Below are 23,817 nucleotides of genomic sequence, written 5' to 3' on the forward strand. Positions count from 1 at the left end.
TTCCTATATTTAAAATTTAAAATAACTATTCATTTTCTTCACTAGAGTTTTTCTTTTAGGGATAATACCCACGAAAATATCTGAACTTTGACCAAATTTTTAGTTGAGCATACTGAACTTTGCGGGGGTCCTATTACCCCTCTAGATTTTTCTTTTTGTATTTTAGTGGCATATAGCTGCCCACTTGGACCATTGCATGTAAGTCACGCGCATTGGGCACGTGAAAGTGTTAAAAAAAATGTTATAAACCTTTTTTTTTGTCAAATAGCCCCTCAATTTTTATTATAAACCTTTATTTTATTTTATTTTCATTAAAATACTCACATAATCATATATATACACACACTGTCATACACACACTGCCATCAAAAAACACTGATCATACACACACTACCATCGAAAAATGAATGCACACACTCACATATCGAAGAACACTACATACACAGTGATACACACACTATCGGAGAGAATCAATAGCGGGAAGAATCGAGAGAGGGAGAGAGAATCAAGAGAGACAGTGAGAAATTGAGAGAAAACAATAGAGGAAAACGGGATGGTCCTCAATTTCCCCATCTCATTTTCAATCGAATTCCTTCGACCAATTTGATTTACGATCACCCGAGAACCATCTCCAACCAAATTAACCGAAGTAGTAATAAAAAAATCGCAATTGGATGAATTATGATCATTTTCTGAAGGGGCTTTTGACTTACCAACATTTCCAACATCATTTTGGATTAAAATATGTTGGAAATTTTGAATCAAAGCCTGCAAATTATCAATTTCCTTTGAATTCGCCAAATTAGAATTTTGAAATTGAAATCAGTGGGAGTTGTAATAATTGAAGATTTTGCCATAGAATTATTCCCTGCATCCCTAGCTATTAATTTGCGTTGAGAATTTACAATTTCATCGAAACTTTGCAAGTCGCCGAAATTTTGAGCTTTTCCGGCAATAAATTTCAAACTTTGCTTTCTTTAAAAAATGCAAGGACGAAATGTATTAAAAACATGGGTTTACAAACCATGTTTACAAACCCAAATATGAATATATTAAAAACATGGGTTTACAAACCATCGTGAATGGAGAAGAATGGAGAATTTTAAAATTCTTAATGGAGATACTACTGTTGTGGACCAAAATGGAGAAGAAAATAAATAAAAATTAATTTTAAATAAAAATATACGTGTCAATGCGAGATTGGCGCGTGTATTATATTTTCTACTCCAAAACTGAAAATAGCATTTTGGGGGGAGTTAATTCTACTTTAAAAAAGTCTAAGGGGGTAATAGGACCCCCACAAAATTTAGTATGTTCAACTGGAAATTCGCTCAAAGTTCAGGTATTTTCGTGAGTATTATCCCTTTCTTTTATAATATTTTCTTATAACTTTTCTTTACGACCTTTAAATAATATATCTTTTTTTAAAAAAAAAGTTTAATTTTTAAATCATGTCATATTGATACAATACAATATACATACATACATATATATATATATATATATATATATATACACTCTAGTAGCTAGATTATTTAAAAAATTACCAGGGGCTCTAGGAAGAAAGATAGAAGAAAAATAGTCCAATTTTTTCTGTTTAACTTTATTATTTTCAATAGATGTATTTAATAATTCTACCTCTACTAAATCTTCTTCTCTGATTATCTATTTACTGTATACTCTTATCTCTAATCTTTTTAGTCTTTCTTCTAATTCCATTATTTTGTCTTCTGTTGTTCTGGTTATTGGTTCCTTCGTGTAAAAGTTATTTAAATTATTTGTTGATTTTGAAATTTCTGAGTTTTTTTCTATACATTTTATGCATCCTTCCTTGTAGCATTTTCTACATTTTGCCCTTTTATTTTTACTTGGAAATCATTTCCAGAAACAACACTGGTTTCTTTTGTTTAATTTGCAAGTTTTTCAATACTTCTAGAGTCTTTAGTATTTTACTGTCTTCTCTTTGTACTGCTTCTCCTAGATTTATTATGAGATCTGTAATAGTATTTAGTTGAGAATCTTCTCCATGCAAAATATGTTCTCCTTTACTGAAATTACATTTAATTAATGAATCATTTTTTATTCGTCTGTGTCTCTTTTCTGCTTTTAATTGCAAATCTAGATATTCTATTTTCTCGAAGGAATCTATTGTAATGTTCTTACCCTAGCCAAAAAGTCTCTCTATTGCATTCTTCTCTAATTGAATTTATTCTAATATTCCAATAATTTATACAATATTCAATCTGTTCTAAAAAAAAATTCGTGGTCTGAAAATATTATTGCTTCTGCCAAATCTATTGATTCCACTATTCTTATTTCTTCTATTAAATTTTGTTCCTTTTTTAGAATTCTGTTAAAATGTTTTAAGTTTTTATATAAGTAATTGTATGGTGTTTGAACTTGTCTAGCAATCAGATGTGTTTTCATTTACTTATTTTTATCCTAAAGGAATATTTACTATGTTACACCGTTTCTTTAGATAACTTATCCTTCTATTATAATATTCTATGTTGCTTCTAATTTCATGTAATTCCCATCTTATTTCACTTAAATATTCTTTGAATGATTTTGATTGTGATGTTTCTAGAGTTGCTAATAATTTCAAATAGTTACTCAAGACTATTTCTAGTTCTACTTTACCTGCCCTGCTTTTTATTTCTTCATTTAAATATCAATATCTTATTCGTAAATTGTTAGCAAAAGGATGTCTTTTTATTAAATATTATTTCTAGATTTAAGGTGCTTTATCAATTAGTACTCTAGACTGAATATTATGGTGATTAAATTGTCTAGTCTTCTCAGATCTTTTTTTGTACTATTTAGTCTTTTATATTCTAAGAATAAACTATACAAACTATTCTCGATTTCTTCTAACGATTTTATATTTCTATAAGGTATTCTCATTAAGCTAGATAAATATCGTTTATCCTCTTCCAACTTTCTTTGGTATTCAACTCATGGTTATAATATTCTATTTGCACTTGTATTTCTGGTAATCTAGTATCTATTCTTTCTATTTCTTGATGGATCTGTTCGCTTAGTTCCGGAGAGTGTTCAAGAAGTTGAAGGTATAACTGTCGTTTTTCTACCAAAATCTTATATAGGTTTTTATAGTCTTTAAATAATATACGAGTATCCCAATAATACTCTAAATCTGATATTATTTTTTTTCATAGGGTCTCGACCTTCTTTTCTGAATTCTAGAGATATAATCGGACACTATATATTTTAATGTCTCTTAGAATCTTAGGGCTTTGATATCAATAATAAACAGATAGATAACAGATAGTAATAATGAGTAGACAAATAAACAAGAAATAAGTAATTAACACAGATAAGTAGGTTTAGCGGATGTTTTATAGAATGGTGTAAATCCTACTCAGTACTCCCTCCTTCGTTGTTCTTAGTCTAGTGTAAGTGGACAAGTTATAAAGATCAAAGTATATTTTCTCCCAACAAAATAAATAATTATTTTTTGCATTTTTTGATATGTTTTTTTTTTAATTTATACACTATTCATGTCTTTCTCTTTAGTTTTAGGTATTTAGCAATGGCTTCTTTAATCACACCTCGGGATGATACAACAGTCCTTTCAAATCATTATCGAACTTTTTTAATTCCCTAAGAATTTACAGATTAATCCATCATTCTTGCTAAACATTGAGAGAATAACCATATACTAGGGGTATATTTATAAGTAAATTACAACTTTACAAAATGAGTAAAAAAATTAAATAAATAAATTACACATTTTTACAAGATCAGAAAATTGACGGTAATCCGCACGGCTATCCAGATCTATAATAAAAAACACATTACTTTTATAAGATCGAAAAGCAGGCGGTAATCTACATGGCTATCAGATTTATAATATTTAAAACACATCTGAAAGAAAATATGAACTTGATATAATTCAACATAATTTACAAACTAGAGAGAAAAATACAATGATCTTATGTAACGACTACTTACATGTCTTAAGGAAGAAGTGAGGTTTTCCTTTCGGGAGTCCCCTGGAAGCTTAACAGCTACCGGAATGAAGGAATAAAGGACTAATATGCACTACACTCTTTTTTTTTTTTTTTTTGAACAAACTAAGAAACTTTATGAAAAAACTTTAGAAGACTATTTTTCTCACTTCTGATTTTTTTTCTCTTACTTCTCTCTAGGTATATGTCTTTACGTCATCCATAAGGTGATATTATAGGCATTTGTGGACTTCAAATCTTTACTTCAATGTGCTTGATAAAAACTTTGGCAAGTTGAGTGGGCCCCACGGTCACATGGCTATGTTTTCACTTTAACTCTCCTCCGTCCATTTGTTTCTCATTTATTCATCATTGCATAGTCTCTTATTTTGTCTTTTTTAGATATCATCACTGCTTACGTATCCAAATTGTGTAACACTTCTGAGTCGAAATTCATTCCTGAATCATCGTCTGCATTTGGGCCTTGGGCAAATTGATCCATGGCCGAATTGTAGTCTCGATGATACTCGTCACTGTCTCCGTCTGATAGTCCCAGTCTTATTTTCATTCTGGGTGATCTTTTTCTTCTCTTGGAATTCTGGATCTTGGCTCCGGCGGTTTTGGATTCATTGCTATTTCTTTGGGCAGTTGTTCTGCTAGCAATTTTTTTATTGAATCTACTACTATTTTCTCTATATTTTATTTTTATTTTTATTTTTCCCTAAGAAAAAACCTTTCCTAGTCTTGGAAGATCTTCCTTCGTCTGTTGTCTGGGTACCTGTGATCTTGAAATTGACTGGGAGTATTCTCCCTACACTTTTTGACAAAGTATCAGCCGTCAACGGATTTGATGAGTCTTTACCAGCTACCGTTTGAGCTGAACTAACTGTATCATTACCCAAAACAATAGGTCTTTCTATATTCATTGAGGAATGTACACCCATTAATGGATTTGAGGAATCTTTACCAACTATCGTTTGAGCTGGACTAGCTGTATGTTTACCCGATACAGTAGGTCTTTCCATCTTTGAATAAGATAGAGAACTTTTTGGGATTAGTTGAGTCTCAAAAATTTGTTAAGTCTGTTGTGATAGTTCATAATGAAGAATTTTTATACGATCTTGTAAAATACTTATATGTTTCGACATTTGTCCTTTTTCATTTATAAGGTTTTCATTGTCTTATCTTAAAATTTCATTGGCGTGATTTAGTCTTTTAAAAGCTTCAGTCATGGAGAAACAATGATCACAAAATATAATTTTGTCTGTGTCTTTTTTAATATTATATTGGAAAACTTCTTTTATGTTTGGTCTTAGAGCTGGAGTAATGTAATAATTTGGCCCTAAATTTTTGTGGGCATAATCTAATGCCTCTGTTAAATCATTAAAACCTTTATAGAGAGGGGTTGTATAGTTCTTTACAGAATCCATTACCTCTATCCATGTCTGAAATACTTCCTGAGTATTTCCCCTAAGAACAATATAAAATTTAAATTTGTTAGTGTTGTTTTTCTCAATAAAATAATAGCTTAAAGCATTTAGAACTGAAATAAAATATCTAGGGTCTCTAGGTGTCTTGTTGTAGAAAATTCATAAATTGTCGATCAGGCAGATCTGTGGGTTGTCCATCCTTACATCTGATCTAAGTTTAAAAGTCAAATTGGATAGCTCATAACTGATGAGATTGTGCGCTTCGAAGATCAGTCTTTCTAATTTCGGATGTTCCAACATTGTTAGTGGCCTGTAATGAGTGTTGTTTAGTAGTTTTTTTAAGTAGTCTTGAGAGGATGAGGCTTCTGCCTTTCCTTTGGCTTTGCCTGTATACTACTGAAACAAAAATTGTTAGTTGTCCTCTTGTATTAATCTACTTAGTTGATCTGCTAGATTATTATCTTTTCCTTTAATATGTTCTAAAACAATATTGTGATTGGAAGTGGCATCAAGAAAATTTAACCACCTCCTTTTACTACTATTCTTCTCTTTTATTTTTTGATAAAATTTTACTATAAACTCGCAGTCTGTTCTTACTAATATTTCAGGCTTATTTAATATATAAAATTTAAAACTATTTAAACCGTAAATTACTGCTAGAGTTTCTGCGTCTATGCTATTTAAGTTGCCCTTTTCTTTATATTTTTCACTTGAATGAGCACAAATTTTTTCATCCTTTTTGTCTCTATATTTATCGAGTTTTGCCTTTAATATTGCTCCCCATCCGCGAAGGATTTCATCTGTCTCTACTATTAGATAATTTATTTCTAAGGGTAGCGTTAAGTCTGGGATATCTTGAATCATGAGCTTAAGTTGTTGGACTAATTTTATGTCTTCAGTATTAAAGGTTTTTTGGCCTGTTGATCCTGTTTTAGAATATAACGGTCCTACTACTTTTCCTAAGTCTTTAATAAAAGTTTTAGCATAATTTAATAGTCCTAAATTTTTTTGTAAATCTTTAGTCTTGTCTAATCTATCTGGCATTTCTAAGACTTTTTTTAGCTATGTGCGGTTGTAGTTTTATTCGTCCATCTCCAATAACTACTCCTAAAAAATTAATACTATTTTTACATAATTTCATTTTCTTTCTACTTATTATTATTCCATTATCTACAAATAATTTAAAAACTTATTGTAAATGTCCTAAATGTTCTCTCATGTTATTACTAAAGACTAGAATATCATCTACATATACCAATACAAAATTTTTATAGTCTCCAAAAATACTATCCATTTTTCTTTGAAAAATTGGAGGAGCTGTCTTTGATCCGAACGGTATAATCAGCCACTCAAAATGTCCTTCTGAACATGTAAAGGTTGTCCATTCTATACTCTCTTCATGCATCTTAATCTGCCAATATTCAAATTTACAATCAAATTTACTAAATATTTTTCTTCCTTGTATTTTGTTTATTAATTCTGTTTTATCTGGTAACTTATACTCATCCATTACAGTATTATCATTTAGTCTTTTATAATTTATTACCATTCTAGCTTTTCCTCTTACTATTTCACTATGATTTTTTACTATGAAAGCTGTTGATTTAGATCTTCTAATTATCCCTAATTCTAGTAGTATTTTTATTTGTATTTCAAAGTTTTTAAGGTCTTCATTTGTAGCTTCTATAGATACTGTTTTTATAGTATATTCTAGATTAATTATTTCTAATTTGCAGGTAATTTGATTGAAGTCCCAATATTGCAAGGATTTTTCTAATAAAACCCTTGCAACAAAATAAATACAGCACCAAAGAAAGTTGCATTACTGGAACTAACATTTTTATTTTTCCTAAATGCACTACTACACTTTCCTAAAAATAAAAACTCATTGTTCAATTTTTTTTGCTGTTTCGTGTTATGTTCTTTTCTGCAACTCTTTTTTTTTTAAAGTAATAAATCTATTCTTTTAGCTGATGCATTATTTTTAATAATAAAATAGTTATACAGTTATTATAGATATCCTATACATACATACATACATACATACATACATATATATATATATATATATATATATATATATATATATATATATTCTATACAAATAATGATACAATTTATATACATATCAAAAAAATAATTCTACTATATTTATATGCATCCTATACTATATTTAAGTACATATTCTATACAATATTTATACAGTTTCTATAAACATCATATACAAAAACATATTCAACACGATAAATATACACTTTCTATACGATAATTATACAGTTTCTATACAACCTTTAGCTACAATTATTGTTCAAATACATATTTTATATAATTACTATACACTTTTTATACACATTCTATACAATTTCTCTCTCTCCTTCTGTCTCTCTCTCTCTTTCTCTCCCTCTCTCTCTCTGTCTCTCTGTCTCTCTGTCTCTCTCTCTCTCTCTCTCTCTCTATATATATATATATATATATATATATATATAGATAGATAGATAGATAGATAGATTCATATTTTATACAACAACTATGCAATTTCTACTCACATCCTATTCAGTATACAGTTTCTATACACATTCTATACTATAATTATATAATTTTTATAAATGTCCTATACATATACACATTTTATATAAAAATATTATGATATCTATACACATCATATAAAAAAATATATGTTATACAATAATTATACAGTCTCTATACATATCTTATACTATTTCTGTATATATCTTGTACAGATACATATTCTATGCAATAACTATACAATTTCTATACAATGATATTTAATTGTTTAAAAGAACAGAAAAATAAAAAAATTCAGGTTGTCTATACAATAGCAAATCAAAGTTGATAGAATGGGGAAGAAACCCTTTTTAAAAATTTATTTTTTAAAAAAAACTAAGTTCAGAAAGAAAAATTAAAATCTCCAATTGCATAAACATGTAAATCTAAAGAAATCAATCAAAAAAAAATAAAAATATTTTATTAAAAAAAACGAATTCAAAAAGACAAAATTCAGATCTCCAATTGCATAATAATGTAAATCTAAAAAAAAAAAAGAAAATTTGTCAAATCAATTATAAGAAATCCAGCAACATGCGTGTGTGAATACACTCAGGAAATGAAGAGAGAGAAATCTACAGTAATGTAGTGAATAAATAAGAATTGAAAAAGAAAGAAGGTAGCAAAATTTAGAAAAAAAACCTTAGTTGTCAAATATTACTATTTTTATTTATTTCTATTTGAGGTGGGCGATCCACCTCTCTTGCCGCCTATCTCTAATTAGCTATTAATTGAAAATTATTTGACCGACTGATCATAATTTGACAAAATAGACATATTGGTCATTCATTTTTAAAATGGTCACTAAGTGTCCTTTTCCATCTTTCTTCTATATTATATTATTATTTTTATTTCAATTTTATATTTTATTTTATAAAACAAATTTTTTCGTCCTTTTTTATTTTACAGATTCCTCCCATATAATTCATATTCTTTTCTTATATGATCATTTAATATCAAACACTATTTTATTGAATGTTATTCATATGTTATTTAATGAACGTTGTTATTTATTAATCATATACTGTAATTGCACCTTTTATTTTAGTGCTGATTATATTTTTTTTTTATACAATTATAACACTTATGGTAAAATAACTAACATTTTATAAAAATAATATACACAAATATTAGTTTATAAAAATAATACAAGATGTAAAATTAACATTATAAAGATATTACATACGAAACTAATTAGGTATATTAGGGACTTAAATGAAAAAAAAAATTATAATATTTTAAGTTAAAAGTTTTAAATAATAATAAAAAAAATATTCATGAATAGTAATGGTGTTGATGAATAGTCTCACACCAAATTTGGTGTGACACTATTCACACTCCAAAATGGTGTAAAATTTGGGGTTGGGTCGCGGATGATCTTATGTCTTACAAGTCATAAGTTCAATTTTAGAACTATCGTAAGAACTGAAGTTCATACTACTGAACTTATACTCCGAGACAATTTATGTTTGTCAAGACATAAATTCAGCTTTAGAACTTTATATCTTAAGAAGTTCATACTACTATATATATGGACGAAAAAGGGATAAATATACCCCCAAATTATGATAAATGATACATATATGTCCTTCGTCATACATAGTGTACACATATGCCCCTACCGTTAATGAAATGGTACATATATGTCCCTCATACTAACAAATGGACACGTGTTGTAGTCGTACACATTTATCCTTTTTAAATTTTTTTTATCCCAAATAATTAACTCAAACCACTACCTGACTCAACCGACCCAATAAAGCCATGAATTATGTCCCTTTTCCGATTTATTAATTATGTCCCAAGACATAAGTTATGCCTACTAAGTTTATGGCCAAAGCACACAAGTTATTCTAATTAAACTTATGCCTAGGCAAAGTTTTCTAAACAATTTGTCTTGTGAATTAGATTGTATTGAACATGATATGCCTTAGGGCAAATATATTCTAAAAAAGTTTGCCTTGCAATATTAGGTCATTAAGGATATTTTGGCGCACAAATTATAGAATCAGCCATCAAGGGCAACTATTAAAGAGAATTTTTCATAAATTATTATAATTTGGACCATAATTATGAATAATAGTTGTAGTTTGCACAATTACAATCAGAGAACAAATTTTAGAATGGAGAGAGGCAACGGGATCTCAAGAGAGAAAGTCCCTAATAATTACAGAACTTTCTTCCTTGATTTTACCATGGACGACAGGAAATAAGGAAACAAAATTGTTAGCCTTCTTCTTTGATTTTACCATGAACAATACGATTAGGAAGAAGGAAACAAACAGATGGTAGAGGATTGGATCTAATGTTGATGAAAAACAAAATAGCCCCTTGTTATGGCCATTGTTTTATGTTTAATGTTAAAACTTGTGGCATTTAAAGAAATTAAAAAGTTTGTATAATTCTACCCTAATATTTGTATGTGTCAAACACTACAAAAAAAAAGGAGAAAATCGATCACAACTGATCGATTTCCCCAATTTTCGACCACAAAATCGACCAAAGTGTGTGGTCGGTAAAGTAGTGGTAGTTTTTTAAAAACCGACCACAAATGGTCGGTTTTTTTAAAAAAATTTATATATTTTTAAAATTCATTATTATTTTATTAAAAATAAAAAAATAAGGAAAAAAACGACCACAAGTGGTCGATTTTTTATTAAATTAAATAATAAATTTTAATATTAAACCGACCACAAGTAGTCGGTTTACTAATAAATTAATTAATTAAATTTAATATAAAATCAACCACTTATGGTCGGTTTTCTGCAAAAAAAAATTCAAAAACCGACCACTTGTTGTCGGTTTTCTGGGAATTAAAAAATAATCAAAAGCCAAATACAGCATGCAACAACAACAATGCAATAAAGTAGTAAACAAATGTAAATACAGCAGCAACAACAACAAAAAATCAAATGTAAATACTTTCAAAAGTGTACAACACATACAAAATGTCCAACAAAAGTGAGTGTCAAAAAACTACAACAATAGTTTCAAACAACAAAATGTCTAAATTCAAAGTAAAAAACATACAAAAATCAAAAAATTAAAAGTCATCATCATCGAATTCATCCTCATCTTCCATATCCTCGTCCGCACTGAAATCATTCAGGGGGCCTAGATCTTTTATAGCCCGAACTGCATCACCAGGACACGGAGGAATAACTCCCGCAGTCTGAATGAAAGAGCTGAACTGTTGCTGTAGCATCCTGATTTGTGATGTTGTTGCCTCCTTCGTCTTCTTCTGCCTCTCTCTCTGTTCAACAAACCTCTCTGTGTGTGCAGCAAGCTCTTCAGTGAGTTTAGAAACCGTATTTTCTAGTCTTTTAATGGTTTCTCTATCAACTGAAGAGCTAGAGTATGCAGCGCCGGACGAATACATAATATTATCGCCAAAAAAAATTTTGTGGTATCCGTAGAAATGGCCTCTATTTGCAGGACCCACAACTTTTTCCCATAACTCCTCCTCTACATGTTGGGGTATTGAGTCACTCTGACTTTTAGGAGGCTGACTACTACGATACTCACCAAAAAGACGCGTATATTCGTCATATATTCAAAGTAAAAATACTAAAAGTCAAAAAATATTAACGTAGTTATAATTGAATAATATTAACTTTGAGAAAAAGATTCATAAATTCAAAATTTGTTTCAACCCAGACATCTTCATCAGTCGGGTTCTTTTTCTTTCTCAGATAAGTTTCTTCAAATAGCTGATCAGTTGGTATTTTTCCTACTCTTTTATTTTTCCTGCATATGAAAAAATTATCAATGTTCAAATAATAAAAACATTTAACTAGAAACAAACAATTAAAACTGTAAAAGTTACATACCATTCTTTCCAGCACAGCAAGAGTACTTTGGCACCCGCAGTATGTAAGGAGCCACCCTTGGATGATGCCTGGGCTTTCTTTTCTTTTTCTCTCAACAATTGGTATTCTTGGCTACTCCAATGGCGAAGATACAGTTGTCATGCGACTTCAGGAATTGTAACACCCCGATTCGCTGAACCGAAATGCTACACGGTGCTCATAACCCCGAGGAACCACAAGCTAACCCATGACTAATATTTGTACCTGTATACTGCAAATCATGATATAAAAATACGGAATACATAGAACTGTAAGGCCATAAGGTTCAACTGAATAAAACCCTGTGGATGAAAATACCCAAAACAAATCAATCTGAACATAAATCTTAAAGCTTCTAAACTGTCTGAATAAGGAGTTGAAGGAATATGTCTCCAACTAACTCCATAAAACTAAACTGAAGAAATAAATAAATGTATCAAATCATATTGTCCTCGAATCAATGAGGACTCACTGTGTCTCTGCGACTGGAATGCTACCGCTACTGCTGGCCTAGAGCTCGTATCTCGAAACCTATGGTGTAACATGAAAAGAAAGCACCATAGCGCAAATGCGTCAGTACAACTGGAGTACTGAGTATACGAGGAAGGTAGGCTGAACATAAAGGGTTTCATGTATGAACAACACTGACTGACTAATATAAATGTGGGAGTGCAAACACACATATATATAAAAACTGGGACCGTGAATACGTGATAGCATGAGCTGTAAGCTAATACATGGTTTACTGATAACTGTCATGACTGATACTGAAACTGATAACATGAAAGACTATATCTGACAGTCCTGTATATACTGAAATCTGAAGAACGCCCTGAGTTCTTTTACTGAGACTGATACTGAAATTGTGGGAAGTAGTGTTTAACCGACATGCCCCATGTATGCCGTTATGGCTAAGCTGGGGTCCAATCTCTGCCCTGACTGGAGGGGTGTCAATATTGTGCCACGGGTAAGGACAGCCTGTGAGTGACCCTTATCTGGTAGGTACTCAATGAGAATGGTGGGAACCCTAAACTAACAGGTTAAGCCACCTCATCAACCCTAATCTGATGGGTTAAGATGTCTCAACCTACGCTGGCTACATAGTTCTGAAACACAAGGATGACTACTAAGAATCATACCCTGAACTAGCGGATGAGTTCCCATCCTTGGGTTCACTCGGTGCTAACCTCTATTCCCATCTGGAGGAACTGGACATGAATAACTGACTGTACATGACTTAATCTTACTGAATTCCGTTGACTGGCAAAATATTACTGATATCTGACAACTGACTAAGATCATGAGGTTTTCCTGAGTCACATGACTGACTGAAGTCTATCGAATCATAGCTTGAGTTCGAATATCGTGAAACATGACATGGCTCTAGGCACACAGCTATAGTTTTCGGGTACAAGTACCCCCAGGACTCGATGGAAGAAAACTGACACACATGACTAACTTGATCATAAGAGTAGAGTCCATAATTTATAATATCATAAGTAGGGATCTCATACTAAGCATGGTTATCAACAATGTATTGCATGGAAAGGATTTCATATCACATGGAAGTACTTGCACAATCTTAATATCATGTTCATTGCATAATCATATTGGCAACACATGCCAATAGCATGGAAGTTCATGTGGATTGCATGGTTATCATACATCTTTTTCATAAATAGGATTTGCAAGTAAACATAGCATAATCTCATAAGAATAGTTCATGAGTATTCCAACAACATCTACAAGGCACATTATCAACATAGAAGTCATTGGAACGTAAGGGCATATTATGAATCCTTCACTTAGTCACAATTTAGCTATATTGCATGATTTCTAGTTTCTTAGGCATTTTATCAAACACCTTACATGCACATCTTAAGCATAGGTGAAATCATCAAATTATACATCATGAACAACCAAATTTACATGTTTCCAACTCATATGATATCATAATTCATAAAAACATATAAAGATCTCATCTTAGGAATCACCCAATATCAACAACATGATCATCAAAACCCAACAATATAGAAATCATACTTTATAATGAAAAAGAGGGTTTTTGAGCTTTATGGATGAAAGGGATCCATAAATCAACTCACGCATACCTTAGAAGGAAGATTCTTGATGATTGACGGAGGAATTTCCTTGAAATCGGATCTTCAAGCTTAATTATGCAACCCTAGTTATTTTTCTATTTTAGTGCTCTTGGATGATGAGCTTTGAGATGAAAATAGGGTTGCAATATGTGTAGAAGATATATATTTCGTAGGGTTGAGTTTAGGGACGTGTAAGGAGTATTTAAAGACTTAATTACCTTTAAAATAACTTAAAACGGAGTGTTTTTGACACCTGGAATTGACTTAGGTGGCGCCCAAGTAATCGCCTATGCTTGGGTTGGGCGGCGCCTAACCAATCACCTATGCTTACTTTCTCTCTCGAAAATGGGCATAACTTTTCTCTCGGGTATTTGATTAAGGCGAAATTGGTATCGTTGGAAAGCTAATTCGATTCTCTAAAATTTGATGGGTATAAATCAACCAAAATACCATATTAACATTGAGTTATACTCGTTCAAAGATGAAACTTGCAAAATCAAACACTAAAACTTGATAGATTCAAAAACTCTTAGCTTGTATTACCTTAAGTGACTCATATGAACATGCTTAATTCATCATAAGCTATCCTATCACTAGGATATTCATTGTAAGTCAAGTACTCAAGTATGAATCACAGGATAGGAGATTTCACACGTAGGAATACTTATTCACTTCCTAGCTTAGAAACATGCGGGGTATTACAGGAATCCACTTAGGTTTTACCAATTTGGTTCAGGCATAATCCAAGAGACCGTTAAATCTGGCTCTACATCTTATGAAAAAGTTCCTCTTTATAAGAAATTTATTTGTATCATCCCACCAGTAAAATTTCTACAACAAAAATATAATATTCAATCTTTTGTTCTAACAAAGTGTTAATAAGTAGTCGATAAGTTAAATCTTTACCTTAAATTCTTTAAACATTCTTTCCCTGTCAATTTCTAAAACCTTTTTCCAGCTGGTCCAGTAACCATTGAAGTGCTGAGAAATACATATTCACGCCATTTTTTTCAACTCCAGTATCCGGCCTAAACCTACAACACAAAATCAAACAGTAATTTCATAGAGCATAATAATATAGTAATGAAAAATTAAATAACGTTATTATATTTAAAAATCTTACCCTCTCGCAAATAGAACAAGATAAATCATCCCAAAATCATCTCTGTCTCCTGGCTGCCTAGTAAGTGATGGTGGATGCACTGGCGTGGATGGATCTGAAGCACCAGATGGAGTTCCTCCAAGTTGAAGATCCAACAACCCAATAGATCTAGTAGAATCACTGTGCAAAGATGTGTGACTGTTGCAGGAGGGTATTGATGATGGTAGATGTCTGGATGAGCCAGTGGCCGTCCGATAGTACTGTTATGGTGGTGGCACGATCATAGGAGCAGAATGAGTCGGTGTAGACACATGAAGTGGCCGCACATGCGTAGGAGTAGGTATCGAATCCTTGGACGACCTAGAATATGAGGGTCGTGTTGTTGTGTCAGCAAACCGACCCTCAGATATATGAATACCAGTCGGTCGTCTATAAGATGGAGGTTGTCTTTTCTTTTTTGGTTTTGTAGTATCAACTTTTTCCTTACCCTTATCACATCTGCCTGACATCTAAATTATGCTAAGTTATCAAGTAGTTAGTTCCTTCAAAATGAATGTATAAGAAAACATTCTAAGTAACTAATTTCAAGTTACTAATTCACATTTCAAATCGCTCCAACAACACGAGATATAAACAAAAATATTGTTATTACTATATAAATCATGAAAAAGTGAAAACAACAATCTTAAACAGTATATTACATATCAATCTTAAACGAGAAACATAAAGGTAAATATATAGTACAAAGAACAAAGACATCAATACATAATAAATACAAACTACACAACTAATCCTCCTCTGCTGAAGACTCTCCACTAAACCATTCACCATCTTCGAAGGTTTTCTCATCTCCTACCCACTCAGCCTCTTCTTCCGCAATATTAACTTTTTCAAATATATTTTTCGGGTGATTCAAACCGTCCACTAATTCAACATCCACTGACTGGTGATCAATCTGCATTTCATTTTTATACGCAGTCTCCAGCACATTCTCAACTTCCACCTGGCCTATAGGCTCTGTTTTGATTACAGCCACTAATCAGACTTGTCATTGGGCAATGGATAAGGAGCATAATACACTTGTTTAGCATTTTGTGCTAGAACAAATGGATCGTAAATAGGATACGACCGATTGTGCTTTACTTTAATGATGTTATGCTCCTTATGTACTCTTGTGCTTGGATCAAACCACTTACATCGAAAGAGGATAATTTTTTTATTGGAAAATCAGCATACTCCAGTTCTAAGATCTCGTGTATGATGCCAAAGTAATCAACATCATCATCACCCTTAACTCAAACACCACTATTGTTTGTTTTCCTTGTTCTGGAGTGTTGTTCAGTGGAAAATTTAAACTCATTTACTTTGTATTGGGACAGTGCTTCAACTGGACCCAAAGAAATATCTCTCAAGAGCTGATCGTATGCGGCTACATTTGGTGAATGATGTACCTAAAAATATTATACTTATATATATATTTTAATTGAGGAATGTATAAATGTTTAAACATTGTAGAAATACTAATACACTTACGAACCTCACTTTTAAACCATGTTACAAAGGATACATACACTTGATTTTTGTGGAATTGAGTCTTAAATGAACTGAACATCCAACATGCGAAACACAATTAGTTTCTTTAAGGGAATGAGTAAACAAATAAGATATGTTAAAATTTTAATCTTCTTACTTCAGAAAAGACTCAATTTTTAGGCAATTCAGCAAGACATATAAAGTTGCTGATTTACACTCTGTGGGAGTAAACCGATGAGGTATGGTCTTTTTATGTTTACAACCAGATTGATTGAAAATTAATATCGGTTGCAAATGAAGCTCATTCACATCGTCCTGATGACGATTCGATCAGTTTCTTTAATAAGCAACTTTATCACGAAAGTAGTATGAACAAAATTGAGAAGTTTCTCTTGAAAGATATGCCTCAACTGTAGAGACTTCCACCTTATGTTTGTTTTTGGGACCCCTTTTCAATTTTCCAATTGCCCAGTACAATCTTAAGGTTAGATGTTTACTATATTTAAAAAAGATATGTATGAATTTAAATATGTTGCAAATGCTTAACGCTCCAATGGATACATCCACCTAGTTTGAACTGGACCGCCTAGCCGAGCTTCGTGCACAAGGTGAATGGGAAGATGTCCCATCACATCGAAGAACGCTGGCAGGAAAAACTTCTCCAGTTTGTTGGTGATAACAATATTACTTTCCATTCGCGCCAGATTTTCTTCTTTTAATGTGGTGGCACATAAGTCTTTGAAGAACAAACTGATCTCTGCTATTGATTTTCATATGTTTTCAGGTAAACTAATAAAAGCAATTGGAAGTAATTGTTCCATGAAAATATGACAATCATGGATTTTCATTCCATGTAAGATTCCTTGTGCCATATCAATCCTCTTTCTCAAATTTGGGGCATATCCATCGGGCATCTTCAAACTTTGAACCCACTCACATATTTGACGCTTTTGGTCCAACTTAAATGTAAAACTAGCCTTGGGCTTAAGAACATTGTCGTTGGGCCCCTACTGTAAGTGTAATTCTCTACGGTTGCAATATTCTGGTAAGTCAAGTCTGGCCTTAGAATTATCCTTTGTTTTGCCGGTGACATCCATAACTGTGTTGAACAAGTTGTCAAAATAGTTCTTCTCAATATGCATGACATCAACATTATTTCTAAGTAAATTATCTGGACAATATTCTAACTCCCAGAATATACTTTGCTTAGTCCAGTTATGCAAAATATCATATCCATCAAACCTGTACAATCGTTCCTCAGTGACTTTAGGCAAATCCTGAACTATTTCCCAGACGTCATGATCAGACAGCCTAGGAGGTGGACCATCATGTTCCCTTCTATTCCTTCTAAATGCATTCTTGAGTCTCTTAAATTCATGATTAGGTGGCAAGAAACAACGATGACAATCAAACCATGAATTTTTCTACCATATTTCAATGTGAAAGATTTTGTTTTTTTCATGCAGTATGGACAAGCCAGTTTTCCAGCTGTTATCCACCCAGACAGCATTTCATAAGCAGAAAAATCATTAACAATCCACATTAGATATGCACGCAGATTGAAATTCTGTTTAAGTGAGATGTCTCAAGTTTCAACCCCCTCATGCCATAAAATTTGAAGTTCATCGATCAAAGGTTGCAAGTAGACATCTATTCCGCTTTTTGGATTACGCGGGCTAGGAACAACACAATTCAAAAATATATAGGGAATAGTCATCAGTATTTCAGGAGGAAGATAAGAAGGGGTGATAAATACAAGCCAATATGAATATGGCGCAGCACCAACTGAAAAAAGAGAGAAGTCATCCGTACATAATTTCAAATAAATATTTCGTGGCTCAGCTGCCAAATCTGGATAAGTTGCATCAAAATGCTTCCAAGCTTCTCCATCAGATGGATGACACATAACACCAATGGGCTTTCTATTTTTATTTTGCCATCTCATATGAGGAGTTGAGTTGTTTGAAGCATAAAACCTCTGCAACCTTGATATTAAAGGTAAATAATGCATCGCCTTAATAGCAATTTGATTTCTAATAAAACCACGCTTATATCGAGGGTGCTTACAAAACTTACAGGACTCTAGGTTAGCATCTTCCTTAAAGTATAACATGCAGCCATTTTCACAACAATCAATTCTAATCGAGGAGAGACCTAACTTTGATACTAATCTTTTTGCTTTATAGAAAGAATTAGGAACCTCCAAGTCGGAGTCAACTAACTCTTTAATAAGGTCTATCATTGATTCCATTCCTCCTTCAGCAATGTTTCAGTCAGATTTAATACTTAATAATCTAACAACAACAGACAAACGAGAGTGCAAACACCCAAAGAAAGGATGTCTAGTAGTATGCAATTCTTTGTAGAAATTGCCCGCTTTGCTATTAGGAACATCTTAGACATTTTCTCTAAAGTCGCCCCCGTGTTGCATCCCAAAAGCATCGTACACCATTTCTATCATCCTAGTATCTAGATATTCATTATGCCCTGTAGACCTACTACTTTCTCTAACAACAAAGTTATTTTGCGCAACATCACCATGAATACCACTCAATCTTAAAAAGTCCTCGTGAAACCCCTTTCTATAAAGACGTTCCTTTATATCTTCTTCACTTACAAAATTTATACCACCATATCTAACACAAGGACAACGAATAGCCTAAAAACGTGTCCAAACATCAAGTGCCTTAGCATGTTCAACAAATCTTTTGACACCTTCAACAAATTCCTCCCTAATACCCATTCTATTATCATTGTTTCAGTGATCTATCCAGCTATAATCAGGTTCTATCTACGCAATCAATCAGATTCAACTAATTAGATCAAGTCACAAAAAAATAATTATCACCAACCATAACCACATTAAAAAAAAAACACCTGTAAAGTCTTCACACTTAACTATTTTCAAGTGACTAAGTCACCAACCAAACCATATTCAAAATAAAAAATCCCCTTTAAAGTTCCTACACTTAACCATTTTCAAGCAACTAAGTCACCTACCAAACCACATTCAAAACAAAAAAAATCCCCTTTAAAGTCCTTACACTTAAAAGTTTTCAAGTGACTAAGTCACCAACTAAACCACATTCAAAACAAAAAAATTCCCTTTAAAGTTCCTAGACTTAATCATATTCAAGTGACTAAGTCACCAAATAAACCACATTCAAAATAAAAAAAATCCCCTTTAAAGTCCCTACACTAAACCATTTTCAAGCAACTAAGTCAAAACAAAAAATCACCTTTAAAGTCCCTACACTTAACCATAACCACATTCAAAACAAAAAAAAAATCTCTTTTAAAGTTCCTACACTTAATCATATTCAAGCAACTAAGTCACCTACCAAACCACATTCAAAACAAAAAAAATCCCTTTAAAGTCCCTACACTTAACCGTTTTGAACCAACTAAGTCACCTAACAAACCACATTCAAAACAAAAAAATTCTCTCTAAAGTCCCTACACTTAACCATTTTCAACCAACTAAGTCACCTACCAAACCACATTTAAAACAAAAAATCCACTTTAAAGTTCCTCCACTTAACCATTTTCAACCAACTAAGTCATCTACCAAACCACATTCAAAACAAAAAAAATCCCTTTAAAGTCCCAACACTTAACTATTTTCAAGCAACTAAGTCACCTACCATAACCACATTCAAAACAAAAAAATCCTTTTTAAAGTTCCTACACTTAACCATATCCAAGCAACTAAGTCACCTACCAAACCACATTCAAAATAAAAAAATTTCCTTTAAAGTCCCTACACTTAATCGTTTTGAACCAACTAAGTCACCTACCGAATCACATTCAGAACAAAAAAGTCTCCTTTAAAGTTCCTACACTTAACCATTTTCAGCCAACTAAGTCACCTACCAAACCACATTCAAAATAAAAAATTCACTTTGAAGTTCCTATACTTAACCATTTTCAACCAACTAAGTCACCTACCAAACCACATTCAAAACAAAAAAATTCCCTTTAAAGTTTAAAGTCCCTATACTTAACCATTTTCAAGCAACTAAGTCACCTACCATAACTACATTCAAAACAAAAGAATTCCTTTTAAAGTTCCTACACTTAACCATATTCAAGCAACTAAGTCACCTACCAAACCACATTCAAAACAAAAAAATTTCCTTTAAAGTCCCTACACATAACCGTTTTGAACGAACTAAGTCACCTACCAAACCATATTCAAAATAAAAAAATCCCCTTTAAAATTCCTACACTCAATCATTTTCAACCAACTAAGTATCAAAACAAAACCACCTTTAAAACACAAAATCCCCTTCAAAGTCCCTAGACTTAACTATTTTCAAGTGACTAAGTCACCAAACAAACCACATTCAAAACAAAAAAAATCCCCTTTAAAGTCCTTACACTTGACCGTTTTGAACCAACGAAGTCACCTACCAAACCTCATTCAAAACAAAAAAAATCCCCTTTAAAGTCCCTATACTTAACCATTTTCAAGAAACTAAGTCACCAACCAAACCACATTCAAAACAAAAAAATCTCCTTTAAAGTTCCTACACTTAACCATATTCAAGTTACTAAGTCACCAAACAAACCACATTTAAAACAAAAAAATCTCTTTTAAAGTCCCTACACTTAACCATTTTGAACTAACTAAGTCACTTACCAAACCGCATTCAAAACAAAAAAATCCCCTTTAAAGTCCCTACACTTAACCATTTTGAACCAACTAAGTACCTACCAAACCACATTCAAAATAAATAAATCTCCTTTAAAGTCCCTACACTTAACCATTTTAACCAACTAAGTATCAAAATAAAACCACATTCAAAACACAAAATCCCCTTTAAAGTCCTTAGACTTAACCATTTTCAAACAAGTAAGTCACCTACCAAACCACGTTCAAAATAAAAAAAATCCACTTTAAAGTTTCTACACTTAACCGTTTTGAACCAACTAAGTCACCTACCAAACCACATTCAAAATAAAAAAATCCCCTTTAAAGTCGCCACACTTAACCATTTTCAATCAACTAAGTCACCTACCAAACCACGTTCAAAACAAAAAAAATTCATTTAAAATTCCTACACTTAACTATTTTCAAGTGACTAAGTATCAAAATAAAATCACATTCAAGAAACAAGCAACAACAAGACCTACAAGATGTCAACAACAATACTAGTGGATCCAACAAGGCCACAACGGCTTCACTAGACTTCAATATGAACAATAAGAAGAAGATAACAACAATGCTAGTGAATCGAACAAGGCCACACACGACTTCACTATACTTCAATATGAACAATAACAAGAAGATAACAACAATAGTGAATCGAGAGAAATTAACTAACCTTTGCTTGACCTAAATTAAAGTGAAAGAGATAACCAGTCACCTAATCAAGAACCTAAAAAAATAAGACAAAATATTCCAACTTTGAGTGATTTAGCAAAACTCATATCAAAAACAACAGGCTAAAGTGCTAAACCATAAAAGTAAATCCATTCACTTTAAAGACAACAAGGTAAAACATCATCAAAAACAACAAGCTAAACCATAAAATCCATTCAAGAATCTTACAAAACTTCAATTAAAGATTCCAACTTTGAGGATTTATACAATCAACAACTTCAATCAAGCAAAAGTCATATCTAAAACAAGAAGCTAAACAAGCAAAACTAGTTCAAACAACTATCTGTATAACTCAAAAATTTTGTAAATAACTAAACAAAATTCGAGCTACAAACGAGCTTAAAAAAACTAGTTCAATCTAACCTAATCTTCATCATTATAAATTTCACAATTATACAAACTAGTACACCTATAAATCAACCTCAAAAAGCACAACTTTTGCAAAATACACCATGTATTTAGGGTGAGCTTGCCGGAGCAATCGCCGGAGTTGAGCTTGCCTGAGCTTGCGATTGGAAGGAAGATTTTGGGTGTGTTTAGGGTAATTTTTGTGTGTGTGCGTGATTTTTTTTGTGTGTGTATGTTTAGGGCAGTCAACTAATTAGGCTAGTTTAGGTCGGGTCGGGTCGGGTCATGTGGGGGTGGAATCAGATAGGAGTTATATAATTAAAATATTTTTTTTACTATTTTGTTGAAAACAGACCACATGTGGTTGGTTCTTAACAAAATAACTAAAAAAATTATTTTAATTAGTACAATTAAGAAATCTATAAATTAATAAATTAAAATTAATTTTAAACAAATTAATTTTTTAATAAATTCTATAATATTTATAACAATAACACGAGTAGTATATTTCCTCAATCGTATAATAATATCAATGAATTTTGTAATTTACGATAAATTTTTGGTTAATTAGCTTTTAATTATGATATTATATACATATTCGTAGTTAAATGCTAACTAACCAAAAATTTATCGTAAATTGCAAAAAATTCATTGATATATATATATATATATATATATACCTCGTAATACAATATGTTAATCAAATAAATTATTGATTACTTGCCTTACGTTATTACAACCTCAACAATATATACGTATCTACATATTCATACTAAATAGTATATCTATTTCCTCAATAGTATGATATCAATGTATTATTCAAAATATTTTGATATATAGATTCAGTTATCGAGCTTTCGATTACTACATACGTCACTACACGAGATATACATATATTCAATTGTCTATCAACTTTCAAATAAGTACTATAAACATCACATACACGATTTTAATATACTATATATACCCCATAATAATATATAACATATTTCACATATACTGATCAGATGAATTATCGGTTAGTTTTATCTTATATCATTAATATACCTTCACTATATCATTAATATGTATATACTACATATATAAATATATATATATATATATATATATATATATATATATATATATATATATATACACACACACATATACACACTATTGACTATATCAAGTCCTAAATACGTACTATATATATCACATATGTACACAAGTATATTATCCAATAATATAATCCGACGTGTTTCATATACATACTCAGATGAGTGATCGATTAATTATATTTGATTAGCTTAATATGATAGGTTTTGACTAAATCGTTCATCAATTGATCACTACATGATATATATATATATATATATACATGATATATATATATATATATACGTACACAAGTATATTATCCAATAATATAATGCGACGTCTTTCATATACATACTCAGATGAGTGATCAATTAATTATATTTGATTAGCTTAATATACTAGGTTTTGACTAAAATCGTTCATCAATCGATCACTACATGATATATATATATATA

This window comes from Capsicum annuum, chromosome 1 (assembly GCF_002878395.1).
Source record: "Capsicum annuum cultivar UCD-10X-F1 chromosome 1, UCD10Xv1.1, whole genome shotgun sequence".
Classification (NCBI taxonomy): Eukaryota; Viridiplantae; Streptophyta; class Magnoliopsida; order Solanales; family Solanaceae; genus Capsicum; species Capsicum annuum.